The sequence below is a fragment of the Limanda limanda genome, chromosome 1, assembly GCF_963576545.1.
Source record: "Limanda limanda chromosome 1, fLimLim1.1, whole genome shotgun sequence".
NCBI classification, from domain to species: Eukaryota; Metazoa; Chordata; class Actinopteri; order Pleuronectiformes; family Pleuronectidae; genus Limanda; species Limanda limanda.
The window spans coordinates 16,436,246-16,452,064 of NC_083636.1; the positions used below are offsets into that span (position 1 = coordinate 16,436,246).

Consider the following 15,819-nt stretch of genomic DNA (forward strand, 5'->3'; position numbering starts at 1 on the left):
AATAAATAGCTGCTGAAATAACTTTACTTTAATTCCTTCCAGCTTGCCAGGCACCTATGCAAGGGAGAATACTTATAATATTTAGTGTTGAATAGATAAACGAACAATAAGAAATAATAAACAAGCTCTGATATGGTTTTGTATTTGCCCCTTTCAAGCCGAACTGACAGTTTCACTAAAAGTTACGGCGTTCATCAGGCCAAGGCGCGTCAATAGCAATTAAGCCGTCCGCCCCAAAATGACTTGTTTCTTGGGGGTGCGGGGGGTTGCATTTTTCACAGGATTGTTTTGCTGCGTCGTCCTGAGCTCGGCAGAAAATAGCAGATACGCAAACGTGGTATTGATGGAAAATCATAGCCCCTACAGTGCAGAACGCGAGGGGGGGGGAGCTGCAGCCCCAACAACAAGCCTCTCCGACAATCAGACTTTAAACAGCTCAGAGGCTTAAATCATGGAGAGATAGGAGGAAGAGAGGAAAGGGCACATCAATCATCGGCTCTGTTTGCCACTTTGAAGAACTTTCTATAGACTCAAACATATTGTCAAACGAGGAAGTGACGACTCCAAAACCGACTTTAACAGCATTCGTTTTGAAAGAGACATTCTGCTCATGCTCAGATTCATAACTTTAATTTTTGTGTGACCACTTAAAAAGGTTTACATGCTCTAAGCAAACACATCACATTCCTAAGACTGTCCGTCGATGCAGCTCCTCTATTCAGCCTCTGTCGGATAAACTGGGTTTTAGCACCTGTCTCTTTAAGCCTCCCGATAAAGCAGAGACCACTCTGATTGGTCGACAGCTTCCAGTCCGTTCAACTAACAAACAAACAGGCCGGTGAGAAAACACAACCTCCTTGGCCGAGATACAATATCTATAACACACGAGAGGGAAGAAAAACTGATTAAAGGAATCGTACAAATAATTATAGAATATAAATGATAATGGGCAAATGCGTCTCCTTTAAATACAAGTGCAGAGCCGCAGTGGTTAGGACTGATGGAGTGACTTTAATAGGGTTAAAGCTGGAGTTTGAACTTTGCTTGTTCAATGACCATTAGCTAAAGCTGCACCCACAGTGCACCTTCCTCCTCCCTTACATCTAGAACCCCCCGCCCCACCCTTCCCTGTCCCTGAAGCAAACCACTTCAACACAGGACGCTCTGGGGCCGAGGCAGAAAGCAGCTTGTGGTTTTGTCCCTTTCTTTTGTCCTCGTTGGCGTCTCCTCTCTTCTCGAGAGCCCGTATTCTGTTGTCGTTGATTTTCTGTACTTCCGCATTGTTGTCAGTGACTCGTTGAGCATTCTACCCACGTGGCATCGGCACATCGCATCACACCACGGCGACATAACTCCACATGAGCACACGAGCCATTGCATCCATCGTTCATATTCATGTTCACTTCATTCAGGCTTGTCTCTCCACTGTGGTCACGTTAAGTTTGAAAGAGTCATGTATGAGTATTGCCATGTAACCAGAGTGTAATTCTGCAATGTAAAAAACTGCCATAATGCATTGATGTGTGTACTGTAGGATCTTTCCCATGCTGGAAACTGGTGACACCCCTTGTTGACACATGTAATGCATCTGTGTTCATGTGAAAAAAAAAGAAAAAGTTCTTATCATGTTGCATGCTTTGGCTTGGCAGTGATCAGAACACAGCTCCCTGTCTTTCTCCGTGTGTGAGTGTGTAAATGTTTGTGTGTGTGTGTGTGTGTTTGTGTGTGTGTGTGTGTGTGTGTGTGTGTGAGTGTGTGTGTGTGCTGGTGTGTCACCACTTTACACACAACGTACAGTAGATCATTTGCATATACTCCACGAAAACACACAAAACTGTGCACAGGCAGGGAAATCCTTAATCATAGAAATGAGTGAGTCACATCACCTTTTACCACAGCTGATGAATTGCTTGTTTTTCTCTCTCTCTCTTTATACACAGGCAAAACATATATTCTTTTAAATATGAATTATTAGAGGAGTTAATCAGTGCTGCAGGAATATAAGAAATATGTAAGTATTAAAGTATGATGATAGTGCAACACAAAATTATCGTAGATATGGCAAATTGGAGCCGACCGCCCAAGTGCCATAACTCCACGTGTTATGTGGGCCGGATGACAGTGTGGCAGTGTGGGGGGCAAATCTGGGCCAATATGATTTATTATTTATGGCAAACTCCAATGCAGAGGGGTCAAGAATGTCCAGGACTGGTGGCCATATTTTGAGAAACCCTTCATAATTGTCCTGAAGGGCGGCGGAGTTATTTAGAGTCGGTCGCCCTCATGAATCCAGAGCGTAAGAATAGTCTCCTCGCTTCCTGTCGAAATGTCCCTTATCGATGTTATCCGTCTGCACCTGAGGAGCTTCAACCCATCATTTATGTAGCAGTGGGACAACAACTAGTTAATAAGACAGCGAATGTCATTTAAGTGGGCATAAAGTCTGAAGTGGTGAAGTGCAAAGAGAAGTTAGGATTCCACTTTCACATATAATGAGGACCCTGCGGAGGGCTGAAAACTCACCCTGACAGCCCCTGGTCACTGCTGCCGGGCTTTAAGGAGGCGCCTGAGGTTTAAGAGGGACAACAGGGGTAGGGGGCTGGGGGGGTTGTATCCAGGGTCCCGATGTCAGTTCTATAATCAATCAGGGAAAAGGTGGGATTATTTCAGGATGGCTGCAGCCTTTCAATTAGTAGTTTGAGCCATCCTCCGCTGCAGTGTGCAACAAATAAAAATGCACCGAGTAGTACAGTTGTCGGTTTAACGGTTCCACAGAGGACGTTAGCTATAAATTTCTGATGTGCAGCAAAACAAAGAAATGCCATGGTAAACACACACGCAGACACACACACACACGCGCACACGCACACGCACACGCACATGCACACGCACAAACACACACACTAAAAACATTGTTTGTAGAATAAGCTCCAAGATTCTCTCTCACACACACACACATTCACTCATACACACATGAATCACATCTCTGAACTCGACTGAAGTTTAAACTTGAGTGTTTGGAATCACATCCAAGTAATTTCTCAAATATCACAGGGTAAACTTCCACTCGTGCTGCAGCAAACGCAATGAGACACCATCTTGACACTGTGCTGATAATAATTTCAATGAACTTCTCGTCACACCTGTGCTGCCGTTTAAAGGACTGGTCGTAGAAATTCATTCATTTGTCACTCGAGGGGCATAAATCCAGACAAATATTTGCACTGAGGATAACTTGAGTGGAATTTGACACACGAATCCTCTACTTGCAAGAACAGCTGGACACTGCTGACCTGTGTCCCGGATCCGAAGTGTGCAGATTCATTTTGCTGCACCACTTTCTGGTGTTAACAGACATGGGAAGTAGCAGCAGCATTGGTTTTAGCAGATGTACCCATGAAGCCTCTCTGTGCCATTTACAGACAATGGCAGGAGAACCGGATGCATTTTAAAACTTGTGCCACCTGCAGGGAGTTAAAAGTTAAATAAAATTCCAGCAGATGTGTTTGTTGGGAGACACATCAGCATCAATGTCATCGCATAAAACTTCTTTAACAGCTCATCTCAGGGAAAAACCAGCAGCCTACTAAATGTACAGGAGTGTGATGCTAAGTGAGTCGTGATGTTGCGGAATGAGAAGCTTTACATCTAAACATAGAGCTGCAGCGAACATCACCAACAACTGGGTTCCGTATAAATAGGAGCACATTCCTGAAGTGGCATCAGAGACGCTGGAGACAGAACAGCACAGTGTCTTTAATCAAAGACTTTCCCGTCTCAAGCGAGTGTCAGTGTGCTTTTCTGCAATACATCCCGAATTTGCATAAAAACAAAAACACCACTTGTGCTCAGTCCTCATACTTTGCTGTTTAAATTTAACTTTGTCAAACTTTTTTTATCACAATAAGCTGTTTCTCCATGAAGAAGCGACACGGCTCAAACAAAACAGTCCCCCTCCCCTCTCAAGGCTGAGTCATCCTGGACACTTAACAATGGGACGGCTCGCATGTTTGGACACAGAGTTAAATATGAGCCTTTGGCAGGTGACGGCATACGTTTGTTGGCACGATACCGGAGCCCGTCGGCGGTTCAGCTGCCGAGCCGACTGCTCGCAGCGTGCACGGCAACGCTCACATCCTGCCCACGATCTGAAACGCCCTTTAAATGAGCGAGCTCCTGCTGTGCCCTCGACAAACGACTTGCACTCGCGTACAAAAGCCGGCGCCTTAATGAGGTATGCTATGCTAATTAGCACCGCAAGAATGATTTACAGTTGTCAGAGATGTAATTAGCTGTCGAGCTCATGAGCTGCTTCTTTTTTTCCGTCCGTCAGAGTAAGTTTTATTCTAACTATATTTATCAAAAGGCAGTGAAGCGCCTGCCTCATCTCTGGGTCACGTTTGTTGACATTGTGTTCATCCTACCTGGTTTAAAGTACAATCTCCATGTTAAATTGGCCTCGTCTAATCAAGTCCAAGCAAATTAAGGGCGATGTACACTTTTGAACTTGGGAGTGTAATTAAAGTTTACAACCTTGTTTTCTTTATGTTAGGCTTTAAAGACAGCTAAAGTAAAGGAGATGAGGGATAACACTGTGCACCTGGTGGAGCATACGACTTCGGAGTAATATTTGAAAAAGAAGGACACAACAAATTTGTGTTGTCGCCAGATCAAGTTTAGGATTTAGGCTGGATTCATTGCTGTTATCTGAATGTCCTTGATTGTAAACATAAATAAAGTGTCTATAAATGTGGCGGCGGGATGAGCTGTGGTGTTTCTGCGGAGGATTAATTCAGAACCGGTCACGGCACAAGTCGACAGCTGTGTCGTTTCGCCAAGACGCGCTCTTCACTAATTAATCACTGGAATAATGATTAAAAAAAAAAAACGGCAGTAATTAGTGGAGTCACGCTATCTGTGGAATGGAAAGGTGACGTGGGACGAATGAGGACGCGGACGGAGATACTTTGCAGTCACAGAAGAAGACGAACGGAGGAGGAGCTGATTGAATGATTGATCCGTTTTGTCGGAGGACGTTCAGGGACATGTTGAAAGAGTAGAGCTTTTTTTAGCGTCCCCACCCACCTAACACACACACACACACACACACACACACACACACACACACACACACACACACTGTGGAGGTCCGAACTCATTTTAAGTGCAAGGCCACCTCTGCTTTTGTCCTCACACCCGGCATTAGTCTCACCTGCTCCGCCACAAATTAAATTTCACACATGTGGGATCCTCGGTCGGCAATTTTCTCTCACCTCCTCACCCGGTGATTTAATACCTGTCCTCATCCCCCCCCCCTCTCTCTCTCTCTCTCTCTCTCTCTCTCTCTCTCTCTCTCTCTCTCTCTCTCCTTCCTCCCTCTGTGATTGTGCAACGATGCTGCCTCAGCTGGGGAAAGTGACCTTGTTGGCTTGCTGTTCTGTTGTCATGGGAACAGAGGGCACACCGGCAAAATACGCCCCGACATCCACAGACGCCGTGTCAGGAGTGTCTGAGCGCACATGTATGAATGTGTTGTTTTTTTATCTACTCATTTAACGAACATGTCTGTATGTGGCTCGGATATCTCGAGAACGTTACATGTAAACAGCTTCACACGTGGCAGGTGGATTCTTAGTGTGAACGTGAAGGTCAGTGTCAAATTTGTTGCGATTTGGACCCATGTTAGGTTGAATAGTGATAAAAAAAGGAATAAGCAAGCTACCAGCGGCGCTGAACATGTCTTCTCCTATGTCCTCATGTAAACTACATCATGTAAACTACAGAAGGGGTTGGCAACTGGGTCAAAATCTCCACATTTTGATAATTTGATGACTTTTAATTCACAATATCGGACTGACCCAGATGTTCCCATGTGTCGCGGGTGCTAATCTCTGACATGGCAGCAAAGGTCATAGAATTACTTCCTTTTTAGCAATTTTTTCTTCAAAGTAAGAGCACAAAGTTTGTTAGATTGCTGCAGTACTTCCCATCAAGCTTTTATTTTGGAAAGTACACCTCCAGAAGGTTAAGAACGGGCTAGCTGTTAAAATCAGACGCTTCATCTTCTTCTTTTTCTTCGTTCGGTTTATTGGCGGGTTGCAACCATCGCAAGGTGCCTAATGTTTTATGTTCGACCTTGATACGACCTTGATGTGACACAACGTGATAAACATACAGAAAGCCACAGCGCTCTCCACTGTATATGTTGCTCTGCAGCATTCCTGCAGTTTCCCCCCCGCCCGTCTCCCCCTCTCTCGTGGTGCGTCAAACGTTCACATCTGAGAGTTTCTCCTCCTCCTTCTCTCCCCGTTCTGCAGCTTATCTCAGCATTGTGAAGCGAGCGGAGGGTTTTATTACAGAGGAGATTTAATAAAAGCACAACTTTTTGATGACTTTGCCGCAGCATCTCTTCTGTGTACTGCATCTGTTGTGTGGAGACGCTTTCAAATGAGTGTGTGTGTGTGTGTGTGTGTTTGTGTGTGTGTGTGTCTTCAGTGGCTCTATAAATGTCAGGGCCTGGTCTGAGATGTTCTTTGACACATGAAAACCGCTGTAAATGGCAAAATAAGAGCTGTTGACAGTAACTTTACAGATTCATGTTTTTAAAAAAGGGCCATTTCAAAGATTTTACATGTCTAGGGTCGGATTACAAGCCGTGTAGAAACTGCTGAATAGTGACGCTGGAGGATCTTTAACAAGGAAATAACCTATAATTTGTGTTTTACTTGGTTGCATCTGTATTTACAATAAATGTTGCGTATAAAACTTTATAATGATCACATTTTACTGCAGAACCAGTACATTTACCATCAATATCGTACATTTAGCTGATAGTACTTCTGTATATTGTATATAAATCGATCATCCCTATAGTCTTCAGTCAGTTTGTCTACTGTGTCAGTTTGTCTTTTTCCGTCTATTTGAGATTTTCCATTACATTACACTTCCCGTAGCTGACACTTTTATCCAAAGCGACTAAATGCATTCAACTATGAGAGTACAAACCTAGGACAACAAGATTTCTCTTTGTGATTAGCGACCTCTCGCATATGATTTTTTTTACATTGATTCTTGATTTTCTGCTAAGGCAGTCAGTGAAATTAAATGCGTAAATGGTAAACGCATGCCGTCCTCCTCAATGCGTCTGGGACTTTTGATAATTTTCCTATCCATTGCTGCATTATGTTAAACAATGGATTCGGTAATTTCTAGGAACCAACTCATTTTTTGTCTCTGGAGACACAGCTACTTTTACAACACCCACTGAAATATGCTGCAGGCTTATTATGCAGTAATAACCACTCTGTGCTGGCAGAGCTCCTGCAAGTAGCAAAGCGGTAAATGCACAGTTTTCTGTAATGTTTTCCATTTTTCTGAGAAAAAAAAAACAGGCGATCATTACCGACCGGAGTTCGACACTGATTATACTCTTTGTTCTCAGCCTGAATACAGATCTCCTGATTTGCTAATGACTCAGATGAATCCTGTACTCTGGCTACGAGCAGCTCGCAGGGTTCTGCATGATAAAGATATTGAGTACAGTGGTGGAGCTTAATGATTTACAGTGCAGCCATATTTCGTTCCCTTCTTTAATGGCCTGCCATCTTATTAATCTCCATCATCTCAGGGGGTCCCAGAATACCCACAGTCCTGTTCTGCAGGCTGGTCGATTGCTCAATTCCTGTCTGACTGCGCCACTATAAAATGTCCCCCGTGTGTAGGTGAGTGTTTGTGTATGCGAGAGAGCGAGCGTGCAGCCAAGACAGAAGAAAGCGCATAATGTCCAGGGATGTGTGTTTGTGTTCCCTCCATTTAAAATCTGCCTGCAGCTTCAGAGACGGACAAAGTGAGTCCCCTCTGGACAGAAGGGGGTGCTAATGAGGAGCAGTGGCAGTTGGGGACGTCTGTCTCTTCGCATGCTGGCTGCACATTTTGTCCTGACCTTTTTACTTTGGCAGTCGACCATTATTTCCAGCCTCTCTCCATCCACCCAGCCATTTATTTTTACTCCTCCTATTAAAATATTAAAAAAGTCAGGGACCGAAGTTTTAAAAATCAAGCGCGATGACCCTTAAAGGGACTCTTACCTTTGTTGCATTTTTACACTTTTTTTGGATAAGGTTAAATTGGTATTAATAAGGTAATGACACTCTAAAATGCAAGACAGACCCACCAGGAGTAAAAACAAACAATTATTTCACTCTCATAATATTTAGTGAAAACTTCAACCAATAAAATTCTTCGGACCGAAGGACCTTATTGGCCGACAGACCTGTCTGTTTGCTGCATGGACATGCAGGTTTTCCGTCTGCTTCTTGTGGCGCAAATAAATGGTGCAAATAACCATTGAACTGAAAAATATATATGTGAATGTAAATGTATATAACTTACCGGTGCTTCTGAATCCGAATCCATTGCTTTGGTAAACAAAAACTCACGTGCGTGCGCGCGCGGAGGCAGTAGATTGTAAGTCTGCTTGTAAATAAAGTTTCTTCAAAAAAACACCGGGGATGGGAACGAGGGGGTGGGGCATTGGAGGAAGACGGGATGATTTGAATGTGCTGTAATTCTCAAATGCAACAAAGGTAAGAGTCCCTTTAAATGGATAGTTCACCCAAAAATGAAAATTCACTCTATATCTACTCACCAATGTGCCGATGGAGGATCGGGGGAAGTGTGTGAGTCCACAAAACACTTTGGGAGTTTCAGGGGTAAACAGCGTTGCAGCCAAATCCAATATAATGGAAGTAAATGGGACCCCTTCTTCAAACATCCAGAGGAGGAGATCAGAGAACACTCCGGTGAACTATCCCTTTAACTTCCACATAAGCATTTCTTTGATTAGTAAGACATTATGAGGGACAGCTGAGACTAGATTCTTCTCCTGGATGTTATGGCTTCATTTCTGGATAGTGGAAGGAAGTGGATCCATGTCATCCATCTTTATTTCAATATACAGTTCCTTCCGTCTGGTTAAGAAACATTATATATTTGTTAATTTGTGGGCTTTAGAGGTGGTGGGAGCTGGATTTAGTTGCATCTTGAAAGAGTTTAGCTGTTTCTAGTAGCTAAGACAGGCCTGTTTCTCCTTAAACCTTCACCTCACTGATTAAATATGTGGCTTTAGCCTTGGGTGCTTGTTTTCCTTCAGGTTTAATAAATTCCTAATATTGTGTTTCATAAGTGTTTTACTCTGATGTTATTTCAGGACAATAAATGGCCTCCATCGTAAAAATGAAAAACATAACCTCCTTGGCGGAGGCAATAAAACCCTGAGGTTTCACACTTTAAAGTAAAGCAGGTTCATAACAGCGTTCCAGCTGGTGCATCAAATCTTTGACGATTAAACCTCGTAGCTCCTCTCAAACACAACCATGGCTGTGTACTGCCAGTGCTCAGCTTGGTGCCGTAGAGTACATGTGGGTTTGCTGCCGGCACCAGATCATCCTCCTGCATTTATCTTAAGTCGCGCAACGAGCAACAGGAGCGTGAGGGAGTCGGAGATTCACGGCGACAGGTATTAAAAGAGAGAAAAGGGGAAATGTGTCGCATTTATCTCGCACACCTGCCTCACCTCCCAGTCGTGCGCACGCTGAGCCAGGTAGCGATCTAACGGGGACATGTTGTTCCCTACTGTTCCCTGTGAAGGGACATCAGGTGTCCCCGGCGTGGGTGACACTGTCAGGCTCAGCGTTCATCACCGGGCGGAGTCCTTGCTCTGACAGCTCGCCGACAGCCTCACGGCGGTAGATCAACCAAAAAAATGAGTGGAGAGGAGGCGGTGGTGGAGGAGCATGAGGAGGACGTGAAAAAGTGCTGACAAGGCGACCTGCACCGCTGTCGCCTCGCTCACAGTAATGAGCTGCGAGGCGAGTGGGGGGGAGGCGGGAGTGAAGGGGAGACGGCGGGAGCGTGGTCGAGGTTTAGATTACATGAAGAAGAAAGATGGAGGGAGTGGTGAGGTTTGACGATGTTTCCACCCGGCCAAAGTGATTTTATCTAAGTGTCATATATATTTATATTTTACTTACATCTATGGCATAGACTCTATATAAAGATGGACAATATGATGGCCCCCTAAAAGTGAAGCAAAAGCGTCTCTATGGCCCCCTGGTGGCTGGCTGTATGTCCTCAGCCCAGCCTCCTCCATGTTAGCAGATGGGACATGGACCAAACTAAATGTCAAAATATATACGTTAAATACATTTTTCGCGAAGGCTTCTGTCATTTTCAGTCCGAATGCTCATTCTTTAGTTAAGGTTTTAGTTTGATGTATGATTTCATAAAAATGAAACAGCATGACTGACAGCTGAGACCGACTTGTTATTGGTTGCTCCAAATTATGTTTTTGGGGCAAGATGGCATCATTCACAGCCAGGATATTTTGGCTTAATTTATATACTGGGAGGAAGTGAAGCCGCCTGTCGTCCATCTTTATAAACAGCCTATGACTCATATCTACTAAAAATGGCTTTTGTGTTTCGTCATTACACGAAAATAAATGACCTACCAAAAACCCACTGAATGCTGATGAAGGCAAATGTTTCCTTTTTACTGTGTCATGCTTTTGTTCTCAGTGTGAGGCTGTTACCATGACTTCAGCAGTGTGAGTGTGTGTGTGTGTGTGTGTCTGTGTGTTTGTGTTCCTCATGGTGAGTCATCCCTGCACTGTGTGTGTCAGGCTGTGTCACTGCTTGTCATCTCGAGCTTTGTTTTGAAGAGGTGATGGGCGGTCACTATGCGTTACTTGTTAAAGCCGACCAGCGGTGCCAGGCCGACACAAGATTGTCCACTTTTACATTGAAAATAACCCGCTCTCTGTTTGGAGTCTGCATGTTGTGTGTGTGTGAGTTTTCTCCAGGTACTCCAGCTTCCGCCCACAGCCAAAATACATGCAGGTTGAAAGAAGGTTAATTGGAGACCCTAACGATCCGTCCACACTAATACTGAAAGTTTGCTAAACAATCTTTTTTACTGTGTATCCGGGCCTCTGGTCTGCACGTAAACAAGAGCCACAAAATGAAGATATATTTACAAACACAGCTGTCTGGTTTCTCTGTGTGTGGTAAGTACTGCAGGTCTGTTTACAAGCTCACAGCTCAAGTTAACATCACGTTACACTGATAGGCGTCTACCTGGACTACAGTGTTATTCTCTTCTTCTATTTGATGTATCGTTGAGACTTGATTGCCACCTACATGCTTTTTTAGAGGTTATTTTTTGTAAAACGAAGGTTAATTTTATAGATCTTTTTATTATTCAAAAAAATATCTGCAGTAGGAGTGTAGTAGCCTTGATGAGGCCTAAACTGACCAGTTGTGTGAATGTGTGTTGCTGTGTTGTTGGCGCTGTGAGACACTGATGACCTTTGCAGGGTGACCCCTCGTCCAATCCTCGCTGTGATTGGCAGCAGCCACGGGCGACCCTCAAAAGAATAAGCGCTATTGATAATAGATGGATGGACAGATGAGAAAAAGAGGGAAGAAAGAAAAAGAAGCTGAGGAAAGTGTCAGTGACTCATCAGTTCTCATTCAAAGTTAACATCGCTTCCACTCTCAGAACATTTAATACAAAGGACATTTATGCGAAGTCAAATTTTGTTATTGCTCCCTTGTTGCCGACCCGGTGTCCTTCTCCTTCTTGATTGCAATCCTGCAGCTCATTTGGCGGCCTTAAAAAACACACCATTAGTTTTCTGCTACGGCAGCCCGCTAAGCCCATGTTAAGATAAACCTGCTTTGACATTGCCAAGTGTTTTTAGCTCACATCACCTCCAAAGATCAGCAATGTCACAGAGAGAGAGAAAAAGAAGGGAAACACGAAGGTCCACACAGTCACGGACGAGCTCTCACTCAGGAAGAAAAAACCTTTCACATTTCGCTGAGATCTAATTGAATTTCCCCTCCGCTCTTATCAGCCACCGTGTTTGGGAGAGCATCTCACCACTTTCTGCAGGAGACCCAGTGAACACAACACTGGACACCGCCTCGCTTTAACTTGATTCTTTTTTTGTAGGAGAGTGAACGCAGCGAAACAGTTTTCTTTTTACCCTTCACTTGAAGGCGATTTCACAGATGACGGGGTGACTGAAGTATATATAAGTGTGTGTGTGTGTGTGTGTGTGTGTGTGTGTGTGTGTGTGTGTTTCTGAGAGCGTTGACAGAGGCTGATGGCAGTCCGTGCCTCTCCTGCCGCGGCTCAGTCGTCACAATAAACATTCTCCTCTCTGTAGCACCGAGTGTTGGTGACAAATAAACCCTGTAGCGAGGGGAATAAATAACGTCACGCTGTACGTCTGTGCACATAATCTGCAGACTGTCTCCTCCGGAAAAATGGACTGTGCTAGTTGTTCCAACAGTTTAAAATGACCAGAGTTCCCATTCATTTATTGCCAAGATGGGTAGTTGTGTGATCGTCTAGTAGGACGGTGAAATAAAAGATTTAGGAAGCTGAAGGTGAAACAACAAAAAGACGAACCTGGATTGATCTGTCCAAAAATCCAAGAGGATTCTCCCTACCCTGTCTAGTGCCCCTGAGCAAGGCATCTTACTCCCCCAACATCTGCTCCCCGGCGCCGTACATGGCTGCCCACTGCTCTGTGTGTCCTGCGCCAGATGGGTTAAAAGCAGAGGTTAAATTTCCCTCCTTGCATGAGTGTGCTTGTGCATGTCTGTGCATGTGTGTGGGACAAATAAATGTATCTTAATCTTAATGTATCTGTATCTTAATAAGGTTGATTTGATCACTACTAGACGGGGATTTGCATCATGTCTTTTTTCAGCTGTTTTCGATGATGCATATTTTCGATGATGATTGCTCACTGCAAAACAAATTGCATTGCTTCTGGCTACTAAGAACTCCTATTTCACCAGCTTTTGATGTGAATGGGATTTTGAAAATCATTCTGAAAAATCGAGGTAGATACATTAAATATGAGAGCTAGCAACTGGTTAGCTTAGCTCAGCACAACGGATGGAAAGATAAGATAATCCTGTAAAATTTTGAAAAACATGCAATATAAACAGAGGATTGCACACAAGGCCTTGAATTGCACAGACAGAAATGAGTATTGAAACAGTGGGAGACATCTAGCCTGATGAAATATCAAGCAGAAAACATGTGGTTCATGCAGAGTTTATTTGCAGGATCATTTCTGGCAACATCTCAGCGACAACAGGTTTCTGCTCGTTGGTCTTGTAAGGATTAAATTCCCTGGATGCAGTGTGACATATTATTTCTTGAGCTCTCGAGGTGTAGGAAAAGCAGATTAACCTTCACTTGCCTGCGCCTTCAAAATGTATTATCGTACACAGACATTAGAGTAGAGAGAAATCCTCTCAATTAGCTCCCTGCAATAATTCTAATTTCCTCAAAACTTCCTTTAACCGTGTGTTGCACAGTTCAGCCAGGACACACACACACACGTCAACGTTTCACCTCTTAGAACAATTATACACCCTGAAGTGGAACCTATGTTCTCGGGAACAAATCTTTGTAAGCTTGATGCAGACTCGGCTAAAGCTCAAAAATCCCCCGACAAAGCCTGGGATACACGACATTCATTCATTTGGTGAAACACACTCACATACGGTATTTATCATGGGAGGCTCGGTTAGTGGAAAGGAGGTAAATCGTTGTGAGCAGACAGCAGTGCAGCAGAAAGGTTAAGGTAAAAAAAAAAAAAAAAGAGGAACAATCGTTGTTCTTGCAGAAAGTCTAGACACACATATAATTGATATAAAATAGATTGGGAAACTTTGCAGGAGTTTTATTCCAATTTGTCTAAAGATGATCGTAACACGATTTTTTTGTAATGGTTGCAGACAACAATAATGAAATTGCACTGAGGCTTATTGCTATATAGCCTTATATGTAGAGGCTGTTAATGTGTGTTACATGTATAGTTTATCAAAGCATGTGCTTGTTGGTCTTTAGCCCCCACTGTGTTTAGCTGCGTTAATTATCCGGCTACGCTTTGCTGAATCTGTGTAATAGTGTGTGTGTGTGTGTGTGTGTGTGTGTGTGTGTGTGTGTGTTTACAGGCACAGAAGCCCACTCATCACTGTGATACCCTGAAGTGCTTACAATGTGTTTTATCAGATGCCACATCTTGTCCCTTTATCTCTTCAAACGTGGATCAAACAGATCCGCCTGTATGTAAAGGATAGCTCTCACCCTGACATATAAATACACTTGCTTCACTGACAGAAAGAGTGTGTGTGTGTGTGTGTGTGTGTGTGTGTGTGTGTGTGTGTGTGTGTGAGAGAGAGAGAGTGAGTGATCATCAGCAGGCTTTTAAGGATGTTGAAGGTGAATTGCAGTGTAGGAGAGTGGATTGATGTTTTCAATATCCTTTACATTGGCACTATTTTACAACAGGTCCAACAAGTCAAAAAAATCCAACATCTGTATATTTCCTTCACAAGGGGCTTTCAAGAGTTCATGCCAGGGACAGAATCGTGACAGAAACACTTCGGCCTCCAGGCTAAAAAAAAACACATCTTAAATGATGCTTTAATTCAAATAATATTACTGTGAGCTCAAGCAGACAAATATGGCTGACACAAACGGCCCGTCAGAACAAACTCACTGATTCCAAGTGAAGTGTCATTACATTTGAAAGTGTAATATCTGTGCACGCTCGCCCACATGACCTGAATCAGCTCCCAGGAGGTTCCAGATCACCGTGGGTGCTATGGGTGACTCGTCCTCTCCCAGTTAATGAGTGTATGAGTAACAAGGACGGCTTCGGTGGAAAGCTCAGAAGCTGACTGTGGGGCATGTCACAACACACACACAAAAAAAAATAATCAGGTTGTATTAAATTAGAGTTACAAAAATGAAACGCACAACTATCTTATACCAGGCTTCCTCTTGCTCTCATATAGGACGATTAATGATTCCCTTAACTTGTCGTGAGCGATCTCAGACTTACACACTCACAGCAGTGGCTTTCTCCACTCTTTTGTTTCACTTAAGTGTTCCTGTTCTAATCCTCTTGAGCGTGCAGCCGACAGAGCCGTCAAAGTGAAGCTGACATCCTGCACTTTGATCATAGCCGCGGCGCTGTGAATTACGACAAATCAAATATTACACTTTGCTGAATCATCCGACGCTGACACTTATATTATATTACCCTCCAAAGATTAGCACGGTGGTGACGGGGAACACTAGGTGTTCTGTCTCTGCAGATTCAGTTTGACAAAGGAGGGACCTTTTTATTGCACCTGGTTGATCAGCTCCAACATGTGAAAGGAAATTTGTGGGGGGGGACGAGCAAAACTAGTCACATGACATCACAATGTCGTGAACGTATTGGCTGGACTTCCGACGAGACACTTCCTGGAGCCTCTGAAGCGATGTCTTCTCCTTGGGAGCGAGTCCTTTGCTATGGACTTTGTGATTTTAATAAAAAACTTCGTAGACCTTTTACATATAAGCCTATATTAAAGAATATGAGCCTTTCTTTAGATAAGAGTCACACGTTGCTTAGAAGAGCCGAATTCAAAGAGCAGCTTGTTCATCGGGATGCTGCCTTAGGATATTTTTATGTAAGAAGTGATAAAGGAAGAGAGCCGAATAAGAAGGAAACACAGTTTTTTTCCCCTTTCGGGTCAGATAATAGGAAATTGGCTTGGTAAATCATAAGGGTATGGGGGGGGGGGCAGCTCATTGTTAGTTCCAGTCTCAACGAGGCGAGGCAGCTGCTGAATCCTTTATCTAGACATTGTTCTTGAACACAACCTTTCCTCTCTCCCTCTGTCAGGCTGCCACGAGGTATAAAAATAGCTTCGTCACTCTTACGCATAACAAGATGTG

General features: G+C 43.7%; 1 protein-coding gene across 1 annotated transcript in view; it reads left to right on the forward strand.

The window, feature by feature from the left end:
* The window catches only part of iqsec3a (IQ motif and Sec7 domain ArfGEF 3a), an 83,065-nt gene that overhangs the window by 18,182 nt on the left and 49,064 nt on the right, over positions 1-15,819 (forward strand). The window lies entirely within an intron of this gene.